Source organism: Saccostrea cucullata, unplaced genomic scaffold (assembly GCF_032062105.1).
Source record: "Saccostrea cucullata isolate Sc308-1 unplaced genomic scaffold, CSIRO_AGI_Scuc_v1 ctg5271, whole genome shotgun sequence".
Lineage (NCBI taxonomy): Eukaryota > Metazoa > Mollusca > Bivalvia > Ostreida > Ostreidae > Saccostrea > Saccostrea cuccullata.
In genome coordinates, this window is record NW_026930529.1 from 1 (window position 1) to 23,606 (window position 23,606).

Here is a 23,606-nt window from a genome sequence, read left to right on the forward strand (position 1 = left end):
CAAAACTCAAGTCAAATGATAAAATAACAAGATGCAATGAGAATTTTTCAACAAAAAACTTTTATTTCTTAATTAACAAATTAATTATTATGATCCGCTGGTCTGGTCGACAGGCTTTTCTGACATTTACTTGGTTGTTTTGCTCAGTGTCTGAAAATAAAAATATTTTTTTTTATTTAGATGCTATTATAAGTTAATTAATACACAGGAAAGACTCAGCAAGACTTAAAAAAATTGTTACCTTCCAAAATTAACAGGGAACAGTATTAATGTTGTCTGTAGTACCATTTGGGTTCCATGAAAAATCTTTTCCAAGTACCTACTAGTATGTCTGAAATAAAGCACAAGACATCATAAGCTATATAAACCTTTAAAATAACTGATTTAATGACTTTAATGAGTTAAAAAATTTAATCATTATAATTATATATACATAGTGATACATACATACATTATATATATATTATATGAATACATGTATATGAGTTCTGCTTTAGTGAAATTAAAATGGTCAATTGCTCTTTCTTTAAGTGATCAAGTGTAAATGCAGTTATTAATTATTATATAACAACTTAAAACACCTACCATTAATCACGCATCATTTAATTTACTCATCGTCTGACGGCTCATGAATTTAACATATGACTGCATAATGCAGTATAACATGATTTCGAATTTTCTCTGTTGTCATTTTTGTAAAACCATGTAATATTCATTTAAGCCACTCTATACTATTACAGTTTTAATAGCATGAAAAACAAGTTCAGATATACTTCAATTTACACAGATAAGAAATATTTTGGAAGTTAATTAAGGCTGAAATAATTGCGAAAATGATGCTTGCAATGGGAGCCGCCATTGCTGAACGAAAACGAGGCCATAAACAGTCCACTTAATTTTTCGTTAAAATACAGATATTGTCTTGCGTTTACTATCTGTTTTTTATTATAAATAGCAACAAGAAGCATTAAATGTTTAAAATATTATAGTTAGATGGGTGCCTTCACATTATGAGAGTTTAAACACACTTACCGTTCACTTTCTCCCTCTGGTTTTTTCCTTGTAACATGTGCTTTACGGTCTTTCTAGCTAAAGGCATGTGGCGGGAACATTTCTTAAAATAGTTCCATAGTTATTCGGAACACTTCGTTCATATTAATTTAGAAATAAGCCGTAAAAGACAACCACCCTCGATGTCAAAAATGTGCATGACGTCAGAGACACATAAAAATAGAGAAACTCGAGTTACGTCCCTTTGCGTTAGCAAGCCTACTGAGTAAGCTGTTTACACCGGAAGTGTATAATGCCCTTATAGTACAATGTCCTGACTGATTATAATAAATAGTTTTTTGTCAATTTTGGTGCATACACAACATCATTTTTATCGGAAATAATAATTCAAAATATTGTTATCTTCATTGAGAATCGTAGCAAAATGCACAATGAAATATATAAACTTTTTATTGGACATAATAAAAACGACAGGGGTATAATGTCCTGCTTTAGGATATAATGACCTGATTAAAAAAATCTAATAAACACAAGTTTGCATGATTTTTATATTCTAGTTTAATTCTATATCTTTTAACATGTTTAAGGATAATAATTATATAATTTAAAAAAAAATCATTAATAAAATTTTTTCAAGACGTACATTTTTATCCATATTTTCTTTCTGAGCATTTTTATTCCAATGCCCATAACATGTACAGGCCCTTAGAGACATCAAATGTGATTTTTTTTTTTTTAAAAAGAATGCTGTAAAATGATAATAATTAAGAAAAAATGTGGAAAATATAATTGTCACTTAATGAATTATACTGTCATATAAGTAATGTGGTAGCTTTTTAAATTAAAAGATGCTTCAGTCCAAGTTTCTTTAATATAAACAACATGTAAACAATATATGTTTGATATTCAATTACTTGCTCTTTAGCAGTAGATAATAAGTGCATTTTGAGTAAAATTGAGATAGGCTATTATTGTATTAAGTAATGCTTATATATTATAGGACAAGTGAAATATATGATGAATTGATAACTATAGACTATACACTGTATGTTCTCTCTCAAGTAAAAGGTGGGGGGGGGGGTAAAATACGATCTCACTTTTTGCTTTAAAAATGAAAAGAAAACAACACCAGAAATAGGTTGCTCCATTCGACAAGAAGAAGGAGGTGGTTGTTGAGGTGTTTAGTAAATTAGATCTAGGTTTGGCTTTAAAAACAAAAAGTTGCAACATCTCAAGAAAGAAAGGGGGGGGTACAATTAATATCACTCTGGCTCAAAAAAACTAAAACATACAAACTACATTTCCATTTTCCCCCAATTAAAGTGGACTGGATTTAGTTCAGTTAAAACTTAGTGAATTCATTCATGTTGACATGAACAGCTGATGAAATACAAAACAGACAACCTTAAAAACAAAATTTTAAACTCATTTGCAAAATCAACAGACTCCGATGCGAAACCAACGATCACCAATGCAAAACCAACGATTATTCACTGAATTGTCGCTAGATGGCGTGCAAAAAAACATATATTACCTGAATTAACGCTAGATGGCGCGCAAGTTTTTCTACGTCATCATTATTTTTGTGTACTTTCATAGGATCAGGGTCACAATTTTCCAGCATAAGGTCAAAAGGCTGAAAAAGAAAAGCACATAAAGGAAATCCGCATGTGTCTCCTTTTCAATGATAAAAAATAAAAACATGGCTCACATGTTTGTGACACACTGGGTATGGAATAAAAGTTTAATGTCAAAAGTTTACAATGATATGCATCAAGGTGCATTTCAAGCATAAATTATGCATAGAAATATGCATTGAAATGAGAGGTCATTGGGTTTGTTTTGATATTTTAAGGAAGCGAGAGCTATTCGGTTTTCATGACGTCAGAAGTTTATTAATAACCAGGGATTTCCACATTGAACACCCCATTTTATGTGAATATTTATCTGACACATTGCTCCGTCATGTGTTAAAAATGTTTTGGAAATGAATCTTTTTAAAAAAGTTACAAAGAAAACAAAACACACGTTTTACTATATAAGTCTATATATGTACATGTAAGCTAATTGTAGTCCGGGTCCAAATCCCGCGAAATTGTCTATCAACATCCATTTTGCAGACCTCGCGATCGGATAATAGCATCATGTCGGACTTTTAAAATTCAAACATATCAGAGGCAGCAATACAAACGACTGTAAATATATTACAAGAAACCAGTAGCAGATATTGTTTTTTCCCAAGAGAAAATTTTTGAAAGAAAAAAAACCCCTTACACTCTTAAAAAAGTTCATATAGAATTATTTTATTGGGTTCATGCATTACACAATTTGTTGATACTTGAAAATTCACTTGGCAAGTTGTACTTTTATCATTTTTGCTTTTCTTTGTACGACTAAGTGAAGTCTATTAAATTTATTTTAGAATAAGTTAATTTAGGAATTAAAATCAGATCCTTTGATACGCTCACATAAATCGCTATACTTGTTTAGCGATCTGTGCGCGGATCAAAGGATCTGCGCACGTGAAAAAAAGAATATGGACTGGATCGTTTTTGTTGGGGTGGATCGAACCCCCCACCCCCACCCCCGAAAAACAGGATCTGCGCCTGTAAAGATATGAATTATATAATACAGAAATGTTTATTCAAATATTTGAGGATCAGGATAATCATAGTTGGTACTTTTTGCGCAAGGGAGAAGATGATATTTGGGGGGGGGGGGGGGGGTTGGGGGGGGGGGTGTCGATATCAATAACTCATGAAGTTTCAGTCAAAGTCTCACAAGATTTTGTTAAATTGTTGATTAAATATGAATTAAAATGTTTGATAATAAATCTGGAAAACATATTCGAAAGAATAGTTTTAATTTTATTCAAAAGTTTACTATGCGTTTCTTTTTCCTTTCAGTATAGTTGAAACCGTAAAAGAAATTCAGGGGCGGATCCAGCAATTTTGAAAAGGTTGGTCCAGCACTCATGCAATGAATCACAACACGACAATTGAAGTCCGTAACTACATATATTTATAATAAAGGGGGGCTATCCTTGAATGACAGTTGACAAGCAAAAAAAAAAACAAAAAAAAAACGAACAAACAACAACAACAACAACAAATCTTTGCACCACACTCTAAAGTCCTTCTTTGGGGGTAGAAAGATCTCAAACGCTAATGACCCTTGGCTAGCGAAGATGGGGTTATTTCTTGTTTGTTGTAACTTTTCTCTTCGGACTGCATTATATACTTTCATTTAATGCTTGAATCTGCGTATTTTCCGGCAATAAAAACTGTGGAGAGAGCTTCCAAATCAAAATATTAATTAAAACTACAGCAAAAGATTATTCTCAGAAAAAATGATTCGCCTCCATCTGCATTTTTTTTTGTCCCCCGCTTGAAAAGTGGGGGATATTAATTTGGGTTTGTCCGTCCGTCCGTCCGTCCGTCCGTCCGTGTTTACGAGAGTGCATTTATTGGGTATTTTTCATGCCAAGATTGTACTTATTGGGTACTTTTTGCTTTTGGGTATACCCACTCGGAAGTGTCGCTGAATATGCTTAAAACACCCTAATTGGGTATTTGCAGGTTAGTACCCAACAAAACTTGGACACGACGATTTGTCCAAAAAAGTGTCCAAAAAAGTTGCTTTCACGGACGCACCGTGTTTTGTTGTTTTAGTTTTACATTCGGAACTCTAAATTCTCGAGAGTTCCGAAAATCAACTTCTGTTGATCCTGATCATAACAACGTTTGTTTTCATGGAAAAAAATATGGCGACTAAGAAACACTTGATGTCAACAAGATTTTCTGATTGACAAGAGAAAAGGTAAGTTTATTCGATTAATATTTATCCATTGCTGGGTTCTTGTTTAAGGAAAATAGATTTTAATGTAATTTTGAAAACAATTGTGCACAAAATTAAAATAGATATATCGGAACAATTAATCCTAAGATGCACTTGTTTGTATTTTGAATTTTCTCTGTCTTTTTAACTCTCTTGAGGGCGAGACATATTAATAAACGATCGTATATTGTTAGATAAACTTTAATAAATCGAAAGTGTTTATTATTTAATTTTATATCATAACCAACTAAGTATGTTCTGACAATGTATATTGGAAAGGGAAATGAAAATTTTAACAATCGTGTGTTCATAAATCAGCTGTAAATTATCGGTTCATGTAGACAGTATTACAATTGCAAAGTGAGCTGAGATGATGATAAATGGCATAATTGACAACAACTAAATAATTGTATGTAAGTTTATCTCATCTGATATGTAACTTAAGAGATTCATTGTATTACTGATAAACTTTCAGTCAAAACAGTGCTTCTTTTTGTCTTTGATTTTGACTGAGTGTCAGCTTTATTTTGATTTTTTTTTAAATTATTGTTTTTTTCATTTGTTTTAATTAATTTAAAATAATACTGAAATTGATATAGGGCTACTATAACTATTTCACATGATGGGTGTGTAATTAGCATCGCGCTACACCCGGGGCTTCCATTTTTGAGGATGGGGCTAGTGGTTTTCTGCACTGAGGAATCCCCTTAGGCTATTAGGAATTTTAAAATACACATGTAATACATGAAAAGCACCACCGGTATTTTCACTCTTTTTTGCTAATAAATTCCCTAATATGGAAATATTCCAGACAGCATGCTCATATTATCCATAAATCTCCACAACTGCATCCATTTTGCAGTACTACAAGACAAGGACTAGGTAGTAGGTACAAGACTGATTTACTTAAAAACGATCTTTTATTTCCTAATTTGAATTCCCCCTTTCCTTTGTTAAATATAGCAATATTTGCTTGTACATATATGCCTCACAGATATCTCATTATTAAATTATATACATTCACTCAATCAGCTCAATGATAAGTGTCATGCAATTATGTAGCGTTTTTTTAACTGATCAAAAATATATTTTTAAAAAATACAAAATTAAGTAAAGAAATATAGTTAATACATTTAAATTAAAGCATTTCATACAATTCGGAGCACGGAGAACACCTCGTTTTATCTAATAATACGATTTTATCTTCTCTGTAATGTGTTATTTAAACCTTTTGTATTTTCTTCCAATTCGGAGAAAATTCCGAGAATCCAAATTAAATTTATATTTTTATAACGCAATTGACTTAGATTTTGTAATTTACGAAAATTTCTATCTTTATCATGTTTATATAATGTAATGATACAAATAATAAGTTCTTATAATTTTAGTCTAATAATTTTCATTGTATATACGCCATATATGGCTTTAAATGATTCAAGATGAAAACAAAATGATTTTTGCTTCGTTTTAATTAGACGAACTAGTGAATGACCAGAAAAGGAATATGTAAAATCTTTTTTTCATTTTTTAAGTCATTAATTTATGTATGATTAAATTTTACTAGCGAAATTAAATTAAACTTTAATTTTAAAAAGAATCATCTGTAGTTAATACCCTGACTTTTTTCATGATGTTTTTTTTTTCAATGTTACTTTTTAATTTTTGCCTCTATATTTGGGCTTGTCACTTTTTACTCGGGGATAGTAACTTTATTGCCACCAAATTGTGGATTAGTACTTGATTTCCTTTATTGCACAGCGATGACTATGATTTAATAGCACAAAAAGCTAACTGGAGATAATGATTCCTTTTTTCCATTGATATTACATAAATATTTTCCTAAGTATTATGTTACAATAAATTGGTTTAGATTTTTTTTAATAAAAGTAATCAATAATTGCAATGGAAATTAAAACCATATTAATTATGTTCATTGAGGATTTTCAATATGTAACAGGTCAAACAGGAACTTCAGTTGTGAACATTGCAGAGAACACACCCATCAGAAGATGACCCTCAGAAATAGGACAATTGTAAGTAATCAGTAAAATGAACAGGAATACTTCATGCCAACCACAAGATTTTTAGAGACATTTTCGCTTCTTAAATTAGAAGAGATAAAATGAAAAACTTGTACATACTACATGACTACTAGGCAACCAACCTTTAACTGCAGGAAAGCTTTTGGTATGTGCAATGCAGCTACATAAAACCTCTTTAGTATTCATGTTAAGTTTGAGGAAGTACCTTAGTATTTTTTCTAGTGTTTGCCAACATTTTCATGCACACTAGCTGTTTGCTTGTTTGTACTATTATTTTATTTTACATTCTTCAGATGCCCTTTACCTTTGCCAGTTTAGAATCATTTGTTTTTAGGGCATCTGAGGGTTGGTTCCAGAACTTGATTAATTGTAAATTAAATACTGGGGTACTATACGGTCATAGGTTATGTTAATACATGTATAACATTTTGTTCTGATAGAGGTGGCATACAGGAAAAGAAACAATACTAGACATCACTTCAAAGGAATAAAATAGCTTCATCTTGTAGGTGTATTTTGTTTAAGGATCACTACTTCATGTCTGATGTGCTGAAAGTTATTCATAATCTGTTTGACTGTAATTTTTCATATTTTCAACTTCTATCCAGCATAGTCAATTTTAATTAAATTTTGTGCAAAGCATACCCCAGGAAGGGGGGATTGAGTGTCAAGTGTGTCTCTGTCCCTGTCAATATAATATCAAAGCAGTTAGTAAGGTTAGGGTAAATTTTAAATCCTCTTTAGCAGAACCATTGGGCTAAAAACAATACTTATGTGAAAGTTTTATCATTAAGTGTAGAGATGTTTTTGAAGATTATGTACCCCTAATGTACTGATAGTGTTACATTAGAAGTCTAAAATTTGCAAGGAATAGGTGTAAAATCTTTTTAAAATCTCCTTCTTAACAATCAGAAACTAACATACTGTCTAATTAATATGCAACATCGTTTTGTGTGTTGAATGATGATTCCATTTTGATAAAATTATGGCGGATGGGGGGTAGGATGAAGATGCAGTTAGACATAGAAGAAGAAAAAAGAGTTGATAGAATTAAGTTTTTCTTCCATTTTATTTATCAATACATATTTCTGAATAAGAAATATACTTCTACTTCTTGGTTGGGTTTGATCAACATAAAGGGTGATCTTGCTCTAGTCAAGAAAAACATGTTTTATACGGCAAAGAAATGCCTTTATCTAATTGCAGAATGAATAAAATGGACAGAGGCAGAACTGAAGGAGATGCATGAAATGAGGAATATTTCAAAGATTGCCTGAGCATAACCACTGCTACTGGATAAACATATGGCAATATAAAAGAGCAGGGTCAGTGGATGTATCATACAGTATAGGCCATGTGAGACCCTGAAGAAGAAAGTATTGAACAGAAACAAAAATAAAACCATTTTGACATTTATTGAAATATAGGATCAAAGTCTTACATGTAAAATTTGGGCATGTAATGACTTTTCTCTAGCTCTAAGACTTATAACAGTGATGATTTGATTTAATATCTTTATCCCAATTTGTCGAAAAGATTTGGAGACAGTGCATCAATTATTTTAAAGTTTTGATAAAACGAATTCATTCATTGTACTTGTAACTGAGTTTTCTGGTGCGACACTGTTTTATCGGCTTCAAAACTAAGTTTGTGATTTCCAAACCAGATTAATGAGATCATGAAATACCTTTTAACATCGGTGACTATTTAATCCATTTTTTTCATCTCAGAAGTATTTTTATTATCGCATCGAAAATATGCATTGTACATGTATCTGTAATAAACAGGATTATAGAAATTTTCCATATAATTCAACACAATCTTAGCAACTGAAGGCAAATATTTTATCAAGGGTGTGATCTATTTATCAATATGGTTTTCAGCATCTTGCTCTACCTGTAATGACTTGCTCCAAGTTCCAATATTTAAATTTAAATTTTGCAAACATGGTTATAAAATTCTTTAAAAGCCAAATAGTTTAGGCACAAAATGCTTATATATTTCCTATCATTTGTAAAGTGTACACTGAATGAGATGTGGAATGTTAGAATTAAAGTATTAAATATGTTTTGGACTTATGTATGCTTATGCAGATAAATTTGAATTCAACTAGGGAAGGTAAATGTCATACTTATTGGGTTTGCAATCTAATGCAAGAGTATAAATATTCAAGACAAATTTGACAATTTTAATGAAGGGCATAAGGTAACCCAAGAAGAATTGGACAGGTAAACATCACCTGTTAGGTTTTACTCTAATGTTGGGATGTAATATCCAAGAAGAGTTGAACCAATGTCCAACACCTATTGGGTTTTCTTTCTTATGAAAAAAAAATTTGAGTAACCCAAGAAGAATGTCCAATACCTTTTAGTTTATATACTATTGAAGGGATGAAGATATCCAAGAGAAATGGGACAGGTGTCCATTACATGTTGGGTAGTATTCTGAGGAGGGGATTCTCAAAAAACCCAAGAATTAGACAAGTGTCCATTGCCTGTTGGGTGGAATGTAGATATCCAAGAAGAGTTGGACGGATGTCCATCACCTGTTGGGTGGTATTCTGATGAAACAATTCAAGAAACCCAAGAACAATTGGACAAGTGTCCATTACCTGTTGGGTGGGATGTAGATGTCCAAGAGGAGTTAGACAGGTGTCCATTACCTGTTGGGTTGTATTTTAATGATGCAATTCAAGAAACCCAATAATTAGACAAGTGTCCATTGCCTGTTGGGTGGGATGTAGATATCTAAGAGGAGTTGGACAGATGTCCATTACCTGTTGGGTGGTATTCTGATGAAACAATTCAAGAAACCCAAGAAGAATTGGACAAGTGTCCATTACCTGTTGGGTGGGATGTAGATATCCAAGAGGAGTTGGACAGGTGTCCATTACCTGCTGGGTTGTATTTTATGAGGAGATTCAAGAAACCCAAGAATTATATAAGTGTCCATTGCCTGTTGGGTGGGATGTAGATACCCAAGAGGAGTTGGACAGATGGCCATTACCTGTTGGGTGGTATTCTGATGAAACAATTCAAGAAACCCAAGAAGAATTGGACAAGTGTCCATTACCTGTTGGGTGGGATTTAGATATCCAAGAGGAGTTGGACAGGTGTCTATTACCTGTTGAGTTGTATTTTATGAGGAGATTCAAGAAACCCAATAATTATATAAGTGTCCATTGCCTGTTGGGTGGGATGTAGATACCCAAGAGGAGTTGGACAGATGGCCATTACCTGTTGGGTGGTATTCTGATGAAACAATTCAAGAAACCCAAGAAGAACTGGACAAGTGTCTATTACCTGTTGGGTGAGATGTAGATATCCAAGAGGAGTTGGACAGGTGTCCATTACCTGTTGGGTTGTATTTTGATGATGCAATTCAAGAAACCCAATAATTAGACAAGTGTCCATTGCCTGTTGGGTGGGATGTAGATATCCAAGAGGAGTTGGACGGATGTCCATCACCTGTTGGGTTGTATTTTATGAGGAGATTCAAGAAACCCAATAATTATATAAGTGTCCATTGCCTGTTGGGTGGGATGTAGATACCCAAGAGGAGTTGGACAGATGACCATTACCTGTTGGGTGGTATTCTGATGAAACAATTCAAGAAACCCAAGAAGAATTGGACAAGTGTCCATTACCTGTTGGGTGGGATTTAGATATCCAAGAGGAGTTTGACAGGTGTCCATTACCTGTTGGGTTGTATTTTGATGAGGAGATTCAAGAAACCCAAATAGAATTGTACAATGTACACATGTTCAATTATTCTTGGGTAGTTTAATCCCTTCGTCAAAATACAACCCAACAGGTATTGGACACCTGTCCAATGCCTGTTGGATACCTTCAATCTGTCCAACATGTAATGGGCATTTGCTTATTATTAATTGGTCATGACTCAAAAAGGTTTCTCCTTAAATACTTAATTTTGTTATTCAAGAAAGGTTGAACAGAGTCTGAGATGTGTTGAGTTGTGTTTTCACAATTCAGTTTTTTGCACTAAGGTATTCATATATTTTAATATTAGTTATTTTGAAATATACAGGTGTATATCCTTATTGCTAAGAACAAATTAGTTAGGTGTTACAATAAAAGAGCTATATCACAGAAATTGACAAATATATGGGTTCAAAACCAAAGGTTTTCAGTCTTGTCTTAATTTACCAGCAAATATTAAATATATAATAAATTTGAAATGAATAAAAAACAATAAGAAAAAACCCAATAAAATACGGACACGAGGATTAATATCCAATAAGATTTGAACAGTAACTACCCAAATAATGCTCTCTCGTGTGTACACTTTTTTTGTATCCAATAAGCAGTATCCAATAGGACTTGGACTTGATGTACCCAATATATAACCAAATGTGTGTTCGTCTGTCCGTCCGTCTGTTACGATTTGGGGTACCCATCTCTTATCCGCAACTCCTCTCATACCACTGAATGAAATTTGATGAAACTTTCACAGAATCTTTATTACATATTGCCATTGTGCACCTCGTATTTTACGTTTTGATCCGACACATATTTTGGATTTTCCAGAGCAAAACATGGACACTGCCATTTTCTCTATATGGGAGGCGGGGGAAATCATTTAGTGAGCTCATTGCTCACAGTACCTCTAGTTTATACTGTTGTTAGTGTTTTTGTTATTCAATATTCATATTGACAATTCTAAGAATTCTAAGAGATACTGTAGGAATTCATTGTAAAAAGGTTTGCCAGAAGACAGATACTGACACTACTGTATGATATTTTATACAAGAGGCCCAAGGGCCACATCGCTCACCTGAGCACATGGGCTAATTAGGAAACGCAAATCAGCTAAATACTAAAAAGTTTGCTTGTTGGGGGAGGGGGTTGTATCTTTTATTACTTGAGAATGTCACTACTAGTATATCGATAAAGCATACATACATGTATATAATTTCGCCATACATATTTTCATGTAAAGATTTGATTGCCCATCATGGCCCCACCTTAACCCCAGGGGTCATGATATGAACAAACTTGCTGATCTTGAGAAAAAGACTTTAAAAGATTTTACCTAGGTATTCCTATGCAAAACTTTTATATCAGCCATTGTGGCCCCGCCCTGGTCATGATTTGAACAAACATGAATCTTCACTAACTGAGGATGCTTCAATCTTCTAATTTTACTAAATAAAGTTTTCCAGCTAGCATTCCAACTTGCTTTGTCAGAACAGGATATGAAACGTGTTCTATAAACTCCGAATATTGTGACGTTACCCATTTTCGATAGTATCCTAATTTCGATAGGCTAATGTTTTTCACAATAAATCAGAAAACCTTTCCTAATTATACCCCCCGCTTGAAAAGCGGAAGGGTATATAGTAATCGTTAATTCCGTCCGTCTGTACGTCTGTCCGTCCGTCCGTCTGTCCGAACGCTCCTTCCGTCTGTCCGTCCGTCCGTCTGTAACGCTTTGGGGTATCCATCTCTTATCCGCAACTCCTCTCATACCACTGAATGAAATTTGATGCAACTTTCACAGAATCTTTATGACATATTGCCATTGTGCACCTCCTATTTTACTTTTTGATCCGACTCATATTTTAGATTTCCCGGCCACAGGAAAACATGGACTTTTTCACCAGTTATAACCATATGGGAGGCGGGGGGTATCATTTAGTGAGCTCATCGCTCACAGTACCTCTAGTTTTTTTGGAACTCTTATCCTAAAATTATCATCAGATGTTAAAAGTGTATAATAAAGCCAAAAAGATCGAAAATTATGCCATTTAGAGAGGTAAGATTTTATTTTTCTTTTTATCTATTCAAATCACGCCATTTTCTCATAATGCCAAAAAATTCACTCTAAAACCCTATCTCCTAAGCCTGAAAACAACACTTGATGTTTTAATGCTATCGTCTGTTAAAAAGCTCTGTGTTATGGCCTAAGAATAGAAAAGCCTCACTTTGGACAAACTTCCGCTTAAAAAATAAAGTATGGAAGCCTGTTACGGGTATTTTATTTTAAATTTCGTCATCTTTTAATTTTTAAAGTTTGGTTTCTGTTGATTTACTGTTCGTTTCTTTGTAGATATTTTCCATCAAAAGGGGAAATTACAAGAATTAGTATAGGCCAAAGGCTGTGGATAATGCTTTCCAAGCAGACAATGGCTCCTGGCTTGAAATTTCATTTTTATAAAATTTCAACCAAAAAATTTTAAAACAAATGTTGAAATTAATTACATTTTATTTGTTGTTAAGATTATAGTTGAAAACAGGACCAAAAAAATCCAATACCATTAAAAATGACAAAAAACAAATAAAAGAAAACAAAAACTCGCACAAAATAACATAATTCGATGTTTTTATGACGATAACTGTGCGCCATACTTGCTATCGAAAATAGGTGACGTCATTCAAAACAAGTCGGATTATGGCGGATCCAAAGAAAGTTGAAAAATTACTAAAATTCTTGATTTCAAAAACAATAAATGTCAGAACATATTTATGTATTGTTGACTAATAATGCATACATAATTGAGATGAGAAAAACACAGGTGCTTAGATTAATTTTTCGACCCAACTTTTACACTATCGAAAATCGGTAACGCCAGGATATAAATTCGACTCCCGTGATACGAAAAAAAAATTATGCGTATTTTTCAAAATGATCATTCATCATTATTTTTCATTTTATTTTCAAATCAAAATTTAAAAGGATTTGCATATGAAAACAAACTCAATGATGATACGCCCAGATAGCAAGACATAGTTGGGCCAACATTGGCCCAATTTTTTTCCAACGTTGGCCCACTGTTGGAAACCTTACGTTGGCCCACGGTAATTTTGCTCATCGGCCCAACGTTGGTCCAACATGTTGGCATATTGTTGGGCCAACGTAGGTAAAACTGTATGACAACTAACAGCCAACCTTAATAACTGGTTGGTTAGGTTGGCCCAACGTTGGCCCTTTGTTGAAATGTCAGATGGCATATTGTTGGGCCAACGTAGTTATTAGTGTATGCCAACTAACAGCCAACCTTAACAACTGTTTGGTTAGGTTGGCCCAACGTTGGCCCTATGTTGAAATGTCAGATGGCATATTGTTGGGCCAATGTAGTTTTTAGTGTATGCCAACTAACAGCCAACCTTAACAACTGGTTGGTTAGGTTGGCCCAATGTTGACCCTTTTTTACAATGTCAGATGGCAAATTGTTGGGCCAACGTAGTTATTACATAGAACCATTCGCAATTGGTTAAGTGATTCTTTACATAAACCTATTTTATGACTGTTTAAAATAATTTATACACAATTCAATCTGCATTCATAATGCATACATGGACATGTTCAATGAAAACATTACTAATGATTCACTGTGATAATATTTTATATACATCAATTCAATCATAATTTACAAAATAAATTTTAAAATAGACAATAGAGGTAAATTATGAAAAATTATCAATTAAAAGTTCTTAATCAGGGCTCACTTCCTTTATTATTGTCCTTTTGTTGTATTCCCGCTCTTTTTCCGTCCCTTCTCGCCTCCCGTTTTCTTCATGTTGATCTTTGTCATACGGACTCATACTTTATACACTTCTTTCTGCATGGTCTTGATTTCATTGTAATATATATGTACCGCCACAACATTTGTTTTCCTTGCAGTCTCTGACTGAATTTCTTTGTTACAATCGTGTCTGTAATAGACAGTTAAGAATTAGATAGATAGAAACAACTTAAAAGATGTTATTTAACCTTAACTTACAGTGCTTGTGTGCAAAAACATGACAAGAATGAATTCCGAATCAATTTTAACAGTTAACCTGAATAAATAAGAATAAATATACTTACATCGCTTCTAAATGCAGCTGTATAGCAAGTGTATAATCCAAAAATTTAAATTTCACTTCTTCTTGCTTGCCCTGCATTATCACCACCTCTGAGCAATTGAACCTGACAGCTCACTCCACAGTTTGGTCACGTGATAGCGAACGCCTAACTTTTGTTTCAATTTAATTATAAAGCTGTGTCATTTTGATTTATGTATATGTAGGCTTCATTCACATCCTGTTCCTGAGAACGTATTCAGTCTTCTCTAAATTCTCATGAATACAACGCTCATGAAAAAATTCATAATTTCAAGGGTTTTATTTCAAATAAATAATCATGCATGTGCACAATTCAAAAAATATAATAAAACACTCTTTGGTGCTGTGATCACTTAAGTTTAAATTTAAAATGTTGAATATATCAGATCTAAACAAAAACAGTCATCCAATTAAAAGCAGGGACATAGAATGTCAGCTCAGCAGCTAAAATTGACACCATCTTTAGTTGGCAGTATAATAATTGGGCCAGCGTTGGCCCAATATAAATATCCCATCTTTGAAACACCTAACCAAAAGAACACTCGTGCTAACATCGGGCCAACATACTACAATGTACTACCAAATTGATATTGATAAGACATTTTTTGAGGGTGTATTACAAACAATGGGCCAATATACTACTACCCATTTGATAAGACACTTTCTTTAAGGGTGTATAACAAACATTGGGCCAACGTTGGGCCAACATACTACTACCAATTTGATAAGACACTTTATTAAGGATGTATTACAAACATTTGGCCAACGTTAGGCCAACATACTACTATCAACTTGATAAGACGCATTCTTTATGGGTGTATAACAAACATCGGGCCAACGTTGGGCCAACATACTACTACCAACTTTAAAATTAAAGACACTTTCTTTAAGGGTGTATTACAAATATCGGGCCAACGTTGGTCCAACATACTACTACCAACTTTAAAAGACACTTTCTTTAAGGGTGTATTACAAATATCGGGCCAACGTTGGTCCAACATATTACTACCAACTTTAAAAGACACTTTCTTTAAGGGTGTATTACAAATATCGGGCCAACGTTGGGCCAACATGCTACTACCAACTTTAAAAGACACTTTCTTTAAGTGTGTATTACAAACATCGGGCCAACGTTGGGCCAACATACTACTACCAACTTTAAAAGACACTTTCTTTAAGGGTGTATTACAAACATCGGGCCAACGTTGGGCCAACATACTACTACCAACTTTAAAAGACTTTTTCTCTAAGAGTGCATTACAAACAATGGGCCAACGTTGGGCCAACATCAACATCCCTCCTTCCTTGGGAAGTAAAGTGAATGGAATTTGCTAACGTTGGACCAACGTTGGGCCAACATAGGAATTCTGTCATGGTCGAGGAGGTTGGCATGGTGACATTGGTCCAACGTTGGCCCAACGTTGTTCCCCCAACGCCAACCATACAACCTTTTGCCAATGTTGGCCCAACATAGTCTTGCTATCTGTGACGTAGCACATGCATGGATATTACGTATTCTCTTTAGAAAAGTGGACAGGCGTTCGCCTACATCCATAGGCCTCGGGGGATGGGGCTTAGCTACCCACTTTTTCTCCAAATATATACTTAGTATAGACATTAAACATTGCTTCGTATGTTTAGCCCCCCCCCCCCGCCCCCACTTTGCACAGACACGTTGCAGTTTATGTTAAAAATGGGGAAAGTGGTGGTGTTTGAAAAAAAAATATGGTACTGAAGTTTGAACCTACCCCAACCCCCCAAAACACGAAATAGGATTTTTCGTGTTTTGGAAATGGACATCTCCCTTTTTTTTTACTTGTCAGGTTTTTTGGAAGGTATAATTTTTTTTTTTTACAATTTACCCCCCACCCTTTTAATTTGCTTCCGATGCCAATGACATCCAATAAACGCAGGAGCAGAAAATTGCCCTGATGTCGACATATACCAGGTAAATTTGGCTCTTGGGACTGTGAATATACGTCGAGATAAGCGAAGTAGTCGACATTACCGAGGTCGACAGTTTTTGCAAATCATTTATATAGTAAACTAGAGGTACTGTGAGCAATGAGCTCACTAAATGATACCCCCTCCTCCCATATCGTTATAACTGATGACAAAGTCCATGTTTTGCCGTGGTCGGGACACCCAAAATATGTGTCAGATCAAAAAGTAAAATAGGAGTTGCACAATGGCAATATGTAATAAATATTCTGTGAAAGTTTCATTAAATTTCACTCAGCGATTTAAGAGGAGTTGCGGATAAGAGATGGGTACCCTAAAGCGTAACAGACGGACGGACGGAGACAGACGTACAGACGGACGGAATTAACGATTACTATATACCCTCCCGCTTTTCAAGCGGGGTGTATAATAAAGCCGGGGCCGCGGACGGATGACGATAATAATCCCAGATTGTCGACATATCCGATATAGAGATACCGAAGTATACCTGTAGTTGCTAATAATATACACTGTTTTTATGTAAAATGAAAATATGTCATAAAGACACAAATATTTCTACAAATAATCGTTGACTTAAAATATTCAACCATTTGCATGATAATCAGAGTCTGCAAATTTAGATATTATGTGAATAAAGTATTATTTATTTCAAACTGATTTTTATGTGTTAGTATTTTTTAAATAAAGTGTAAAATATGAGTGGGTCTTCGCCACATTTTTTTGAAAGTTAATTATAAAAATTTGAATAAAAATGTTTTTAAAAAATTGGAACAGAGACACATGATACCTTAAAATTAAACATTTACATTTTTTAAAAAATGTTTTACTAAAGTCTGTATAGCCAATGGTCATATCACAAACATGATTTAAATGCCATTCATTATAGAAAGTGTAGCGTAGTGGTTAGAAAGTTTCAAAGGAAAATGATACTCTGGATTTTTATTGCTTGCGTTCGTACTCAACCCACGAATATCACATTTTTTTTTAACTAGAACAACAATTTTATCAAGAAAATTTTCAGGAAAAAATTATGTTTTTCATAATCTCATACGAGGGACGTTCAATAAGTAATGTCATTAGCTCGATGGCATACAACATAGTAGTCATATGACATAAAGCTTGACTTTCTCTCATTTCTCTCATTATTGAATCTTTAATGAATTGATATCAGTTTGCGTGACCACTTTTCATCGTGGGAAGCTGAAAACAAGGACTATTCGAGACACTGCATTAAAAATGAATGGTCAAGAATCAGTAAACTAGAGTAAAATTAAACGCTTCATTAAAGCAGCTGTAAAACTTGTTAATATTCCAAAAATATATTAACTGAAATATGTGAAAGTTACAGCAACCAATGCCTGTTTTACAGACAGGTGAACATGTAGATTTCAATAAACAAAAGTTATATAATGGGCATCAAAAATGGGTACCGTCCTTGGCAACAATGGCTTACAACAACCGATGTAAATTTGCGAAATTTTAACAAATTATCACCGATTATGTTTTGACTTTAAGACACATAGCAAAAATGATAAGGATCATTTTGTAAATAGTTCATACTGTTTTTAATAAACATTTTATAGTAAAAATGTTTAATACTCACAGGTCACCCTATATTTTGAAAAATGAGTGAAAACGACAGCGTGTAGGAATGTTGATGATAAACTTCCTATATGTGATTTTAAAGTGCATTTGACATTAAGTAAATGTTTCTATTATGACGTCATCTTAATTATGACGTCATGGTAACGTCAATGTTATGCATTGTTATCCAGTGTTTTCAAATAATCAGTCTAGATAAACAAGTCAACGTGATTAGAGGTGTTTTTCTTTCTATCTGACTCAATTATCACCAAATTCGAAGGACAGGATCTACATACATGTGCAACAAAATCAAAACTGGAGACGTCGTCCAAGTCCATGATGATTTCACTAATCACATCAATAAGAAACTTGCTGTAGTGGTGGATCTCATAACTGGCGGAGATGGACTCACAAGATCAGCAGTCCTACGTTTTAGTAATGGGACCATATCAAACCGTCCAATTACGAAATTATATCCCCTTGAGCTAAACAAGTCAGATTCCAAAGTGAGGAGGAGTGCAAGACTTTCCAATTAAATTTTTTTTTCGTAAAACACAACGCAGAAGTACGAACTTTCTATCATTGTAAATTGTGATTAATGACATTTTGCGGCCCGGAGTATGTTGATGATAATCTTCCTATATGTGACGTTAAAGTGCATGTGACATTAAGTAAATGTTTTTTATGACGTCATCTTAATTATGACGTCATGGTAACGTCAATGTTATGCAATGTTATTCAGTGTTTTCAAATGATCTGTCTAGATAAACAAGTCAACGTGATTAGAGGTGTTTTTCTTTCTATCTGACTCAACAAGGAATATCCAAACAATTCTTTTAAAAAATCAAAAATTGTACTTATCCACGTTTGTGTAAAATTCTAACAGATAATGAAACTTGAATCAGTTTTGCTTTTATCAGTTAAAAAAAATTCAATAAGATGCACTTGACAAAGCTGTAAAGGCCTAAGAAGAGCAAAGCATTGCAGGAGCATAAAACACTTTTATGTGCTCTTTTCTTAAATATTAGCGATCTTGTTCTTCAAATTCATATTCGGGGAGGAAGTTCAATTTCTGGAGGTGTCTAGAAAACAATTTTATTTGCCAAAAAATTTAAAGGTTTATGAGAGGAAGGAAACAGAATGAGGAATACACTACATTAAATGTCTTTATGACGGCGGCCAAACCCACAGGCCATGAAGAGTAATGGAGTTTTGGGGATAAAAAGAAAGTAAATGTTTTGTCGCACCAACAAAATTTGCCAGATCTTTCAACCTTTGACTAGTTTCATTTCCTAAACGTAGAAAAAACATCTATCAGAAAGAAAAAAAAAAGTACAGCAAATCATAGGATCTGCCTTATTCCAGTATACTTCCACTATACGAAGGGTCATACTCAAGAATGTGTTCGAAAAACAATTCGAGATTGAATGAAAATGTTACGGATATGCGATTTAATTGAAAGAGAATATTTTAGTGAAATCATTAAAACTAAGTCATAGAAAAGCGATTTTTGTTTCTTTCCGAGCCCCAGTGACATTATTTATTGAACGCCCCTCGTACATTTCAATAATGATAACTTTACCTTAAAGGGGCCTGGACACAGTTTCAACTGATTTTTTAAAACCAATTTTAATGTTTACAATTCCTACCTAAGGCATCATCTATTGATTAGTAAAAATTTGAGCATTATTTGTTGATTAATTTAAATACAAGATACAGAACTTAAAGTTCTTCATAATGTAAACAAGGCTCTTGCCCTGTTTTTTGTTTACTTGTACATATAGAAAATATCATATTTATAGCAAAATATTTACATTCCGTGTCTATTTCCTTATGAAATTCATTAGAAATCCACGACATTCAAATTTCTATAACACACGCGAAACCTTGTCACTGCGCTTCAGAATACACAGTAGGAACTATATACATTTTCTATAATCTAGGAACACCAAATTGCACATGTTTTGACACATTTTAATTAGATACTATAATCCTGTTAAATTGACGTAAAAAACTTCAAATTGCGTTTAAAATTAATTTGTCATTTTCTCCCCTTGCAATGTTTGTTTGCTTTATTTAACTTTACAACGTCATTTAACGTCACAAACGGCTCTTACGTCGATTATTTACGGCAGTTTTTTAAAGGGCGCTAAATGCACATTTAAAATTAACGAAATAAGCAATTATGAAGAAGGAAAATTAGAAAATGTAAATATAAGCATTGAATTCATATTTTTGGCTTTCTTCGGTCCTATAACACACCTGGCCGTGCCGAAAAATTTATCATACAGCGCTAACGCGCGGTATTCAATTTGTCGGCACGGCCAGGTGTGTTATAGGACCGAAGACAGCCAAAAATATGAATTCAATGCTTAAATGAACTTCAGCAAATCAACAGTAACTGTCAAATTGTATTTAAAATTAAATTTTATTTGAAATTATCGACTTTCAGCGAACATATATTAGTCTATTAACCTGTGTAAACAAAACCATGACACTATTTTTGTTTACATAACAAAGGTTTGGAGCATTTCATCTGTATTGTATCTGGACAACTGGCGTTTAAATTTTTGATGATCAATAGAAAGACCCTAGGTAAATATTTGTAAAAGTGGAAAAATAAATTTTGGAATTTTTGTTGAAACTGTGTCCATGCCCTTTTCAATGTTTCATGTTTAGTTCACAAACAAAATATGATTTTATGTACAAGTATCAGAAGCATTAGGTATCCTATAAACCTTATTCACCCTTCTTATTGATTTCAGATTAATATTTTAAAATTGAAATCATGGTTTGCAAAATTGTAACTTGGGTTACTTGGGTCTCTCAAAACAAACCGAACACTCTACCACTAAAATAACGTGAAGTTATGAAAGTGAGCTTCCCCTTTATATGTTCAACTTATATAGCTTGAAGGTTTTTGTACGACGTATATATTTTTTTTTCAGTTTTATGCAATTTTTTTTTATCAAAAAATTAGTTTTATAAACCTATTAATACATAGCTTGTAGAAAATGTTGTTGTATAAAAGTATGGAACTTTGGGAAATTATGGTTTTATATCATATCTATATGTACATGTGTACACTGCATGTTGAAATGTGCATGAAGAGCTTTTGTTCTTGACCTTAAAGACATATACCGGTACTACATATATGCAACATTGTTATGAACACTTTTTTGAAATATGAGGAAAAAATGACATATTTGGAAATCTTAATTTGTTATAATTTTTGATAAAGTAAAACAGGAGGGATTTAACAAATAGTTGTGGTGGCATATTTCTTCTCCTACACAAGATAAATAATGTTAACATGCAACATACATGTGATTATGTAGACATGCAACATATCTATGTCAACAAACAATTTGACAAAGTAAATATGGGGAAATTTACTCACTAACGTCTGCATCTGACATTTAAAATACAAGATGCAACAGAATTTTGCAGACATGCGACTTATTTATGTCAACATGCAACTTATTTATGTCAACATAAGAGATAATTATGTCAACATGCAAGAGAATTATGTCAACATGCGAGTTATTTATGTCAACATGCAACTTAGTTATGTCAACATAAAAGATAATTATGTTAACATGCAGGATATTTATGTCAACATGCAAGATATGTATGATATTTGCAACTTATTATCTTGTATGTATGGTGGCATATTTCTGCCCCCTACATGCAAGATAAACTACGTTCACATGCAAGAAAATTATGTCAACATGCAAGAAAATTATGTCAACATACAAGAAAAATATATCTTTTAAGGGAATCTGATTTAAATATGGGTAAAATCCTGTGCTCACGCCCGTATCTGACATCGTAGATGCAAGATGCAACATAATTATGAGAAGATGCGATTTACTTATGTTGACATGCAAGATATTTATGTCAACATGCAAGATATTTATGCCAACATGCGAGTTAATTATGAACACATGCAAGACATTTTTTTCAACATGCGACTTAAATATGCATACATGTACATGCAACGTATTTATGTCAACAAGCGAGATACTTATGTTAACTTGCGAGATATTTATGTTAACATGCGAGATATTATGTAGGGGGCAGAAAAATGCCACCATATGTATGTAAATATATCGCATGTTGACTAACTAAGTCGCATGTTGACATAAATAAGTAGCATGCCAACATAATTATCTTGCATATGAACATAAATATCTTGCATGTCTACATAATTATCTTGCATGTTAACATAAGTATCTTGCATGTTAACATTATTTACTTGCATGTTGACATAATTATCTTGCATGTTGACATAATTGTCTTGCATGATGACATAAATAAGTCGCATTTCTACATAATTATGTTGCATCGTGCACCTACGATGTCAGATACGAACGTCAGTACGGAATTTTACCCATTTTAAAATCAGATTCTCTTAAAAGATTTGTAACTTGCATGTCAACATAATTAACTTGCAGGTTGACATAAATATGTTGCATGTCTGCATAATTATGTTTCATGTTAACATAATTTATCTAGCATGTAGGGGCAGAAACATGCCACTATAACTAGTCTATCGTAGTATATATTTGAAGGTTTTTTGTTTAAGAACATCTGAAGGTACTAGGATTTTAAACTGGTACACGCAATATTCTGAAAAGGATATGCACATTATAGCGGGTTTCTTCAACAGGTGCAAATTTTGGCGATTTATTTGCTTATTTCCTGTACTATTACTGACATACCAACAAATACTCATACCGTACGTTAGGTCATTTCAGAGAAAGAAACGTGTCATCTCTACTGTAATTTAGGCCATTTCATAATAAGAAAATATTACCTTGATACTTTTAGGCCATTTCATAGTAATAAACGTATCATCTTTCTACTGTTAGGCCATTTCAGAATAAGACACATCACCTTAATACCATTCGGCTATTTTATAGTAAGAAACGTATCATCTTTCAGAATTTCATAGGAAAAAGTTCTTTCTTTACATAATCCAAGAAAAGATCGAATTAATTATCTTTTTGTTTATCAAAAGGTACATGTAATTATGGTGTTGTTATTGAAAATAAAATGATAAACCATGAAAAGTAAAGCTGCTTTAATAAAATTTTAATTCATATTACTTATCAATTTCACTGATTTTACATAGACAATCATAAAGTTTTTGAAGTTAATCTTGCATTTTCATTTTTTTTTATTTTCAAGGCTGCAGTTATAGATCTTTTCTATCAATCAGTCTACATACTTTCCTTCAGGTACACTATTTAAAAACAATTCTTTAAATAAGTAGTCTAAAGTAGATTTATGATATCTTATATATGTAATTCCCAAATAT

At 33.2% G+C, this 23,606-nt stretch overlaps 3 long non-coding RNA genes across 3 annotated transcripts; 1 reads left to right on the top strand and 2 right to left on the bottom strand.

Annotated features, from left to right (window-relative positions):
* Positions 1–37: 37 nt before the first annotated feature.
* Positions 38–1,269, bottom strand: LOC134228915 (uncharacterized). Its single transcript, XR_009984102.1, has 3 exons — positions 1,033–1,269; positions 242–331; positions 38–150 (listed from the first exon to the last, which is right to left on the bottom strand). It is a non-coding gene; the product is annotated as an uncharacterized LOC134228915 (long non-coding RNA).
* A 3,499-nt stretch (positions 1,270–4,768) lies between these two features.
* Positions 4,769–8,216, top strand: LOC134228916 (uncharacterized). The gene is made up of 3 exons (XR_009984103.1): positions 4,769–4,830; positions 6,806–6,881; positions 8,097–8,216. It is a non-coding gene; the product is annotated as an uncharacterized LOC134228916 (long non-coding RNA).
* A 6,022-nt stretch (positions 8,217–14,238) lies between these two features.
* LOC134228917 (uncharacterized) lies at positions 14,239–15,602 on the bottom strand. The gene is made up of 2 exons (XR_009984104.1): positions 14,721–15,602; positions 14,239–14,566 (listed from the first exon to the last, which is right to left on the bottom strand). It is a non-coding gene; the product is annotated as an uncharacterized LOC134228917 (long non-coding RNA).
* Positions 15,603–23,606: the final 8,004 nt, after the last annotated feature.